This window comes from Pagrus pagrus (assembly GCF_965226575.1).
Source record: "Pagrus pagrus genome assembly, contig: HAP1_SCAFFOLD_270, whole genome shotgun sequence".
Classification (NCBI taxonomy): Eukaryota; Metazoa; Chordata; class Actinopteri; order Spariformes; family Sparidae; genus Pagrus; species Pagrus pagrus.
The window spans coordinates 1-1,897 of record NW_028175193.1 but is presented as its reverse complement, the minus strand read 5'-3'; the positions used below and the strand labels follow the sequence as shown (position 1 = coordinate 1,897).

Here is a 1,897-nt window from a genome sequence, read left to right as displayed (position 1 = left end):
ATACTTTAATACTCTTTTTAACTTTCTTGTGTCTATCAAACACTACGTGTAACCGAGAGGAAGGGAGAGAGTAGCACGTTGCAAATCTACTAGGTGTGCTAATCTGTGTGTGTGTGTGTGTGTGTGTCTCTCTCTCTCTCTCTCTCTCTCTCTCTCTCTCTCTCTCACTCACTCTCTCTCACTCACTCACTCAGATGGCGGGACACGCTCAAAAAATATGCTGTCACAACGCAGCTAATTATTCTTGGCAACGTGAGGGCATTTCTACAATTCCTCTTGGAGGCACAACTCCAGGAGGTCAAGGCTCCTCAAAAATTACTGAGAGGAGTTATTTTCATCTTGAAGTCTGCTGCAAGAATGTGCAAAAAGGACATTGTGACGCATCGGCAATCTGTCAGGATGAAAAAAACTAGTAGGTTTAACCGCATCTGTTTTTATTTTTTATTTATTCTTATTCTTACTATTTTATTATTATTATTATTATTATTGTTATTATTTATTCATTTATTTATTTATTTATTTTTATCTCGCCAGTCACGACACCATCATTTACTTGAAATCCGGTTTGTGTCTGACTTTCAGGTTTGCTTGTGAAGGCCGCCCACATCAGCTCCTACCTCCGGCAGGTGCGAAGAGAGATACCGGCTGCACTGCGTAAGTATTTCGGTTACCGGCGTTTGAAAACTCAGATAAGACGAAGATGGTTGTGGCACGCTAGTTGAAAATGTCCTTCTGCTTTACAGTGCGCCTGGAAAAACGGCCAAACAGAAAAAAGTTGGATCATTTCTACGGACTCATCGCCGGATTCATTGTCTGTACGACGGGCCACAGGAGGGGGGTCCTGGCAAACCTAAAGGTGGAGGAGGTGACGGCGGCAGACTGTGACAGGAATGGCAGACGTATAATTGGGGTAAGAGCGTGCTGTGTTGGCAGACTTGGAGATGTATTTCGTGCAGTGTTTTCCAAATAGTGGATACAATTTGCTAATAATTACAAACAACGCATTTTAGTCTCTTTATCTTTCACATATTGCATCCGCAAAGCACGTGCGTTTGGAGGTGCGTTTCCTGCAGTGTTTTCCAAATAGTCGCTACAATTTGCTAATAATTACAAACAACGCATTTTAGTCTCTTTATCTTTCACATATTGCATCCGCAAAGCACGTGCGTTTGGAGGTGCGTTTCCTGCAGTGTTTTCCAAATAGTCGATACAATTTGCTAATAATTACAAACAACGCATTTTAGTCTCTTTATCTTTCACATATTGCATCCGCAAAGCACGTGCGTTTGGAGGTGCGTTTCGTGCAGTGTTTTCCAAATAGTGGATACAATTTGCTAATAATTACAAACAACGCATTTTAGTCTCTTTATCTTTCACATATTGCATCCGCAAAGCACGTGCGTTTGGAGGTGCGTTTCCTGCAGTGTTTTCCAAATAGTGGATACAATTTGCTAATAATTACAAACAACGCATTTTAGTCTCTTTATCTTTCACATATTGCATCCGCAAAGCACGTGCGTTTGGAGGTGCGTTTCCTGCAGTGTTTTCCAAATAGTCGCTACAATTTGCTAATAATTACAAACAACGCATTTTAGTCTCTTTATCTTTCACATATTGCATCCGCAAAGCACGTGCGTTTGGAGGTGCGTTTCCTGCAGTGTTTTCCAAATAGTCGATACAATTTGCTAATAATTACAAACAACGCATTTTAGTCTCTTTATCTTTCACATATTGCATCCGCAAAGCACGTGCGTTTGGAGGTGTGTTTCGTGCAGTGTTTTCCAAATAGTGGATACAATTTGCTAATAATTTTAAATAGTCGATCCATACTTGCTAATAGTTCCAAAGAAAGTATTTTAATCTCTTTATCTTTCAGATAATGTATCCATATCACAGT

The 1,897-nt window shown here is 40.3% G+C and overlaps 1 long non-coding RNA gene across 1 annotated transcript; it reads left to right on the top strand.

Moving 5' to 3' along the window:
• Positions 1-333: 333 nt before the first annotated feature.
• LOC311254083 lies at positions 334-853 on the top strand. The gene is made up of 3 exons (XR_014622190.1): positions 334-412; positions 583-654; positions 744-853. It is a non-coding gene; the product is annotated as an uncharacterized lncRNA (long non-coding RNA).
• Positions 854-1,897: the final 1,044 nt, after the last annotated feature.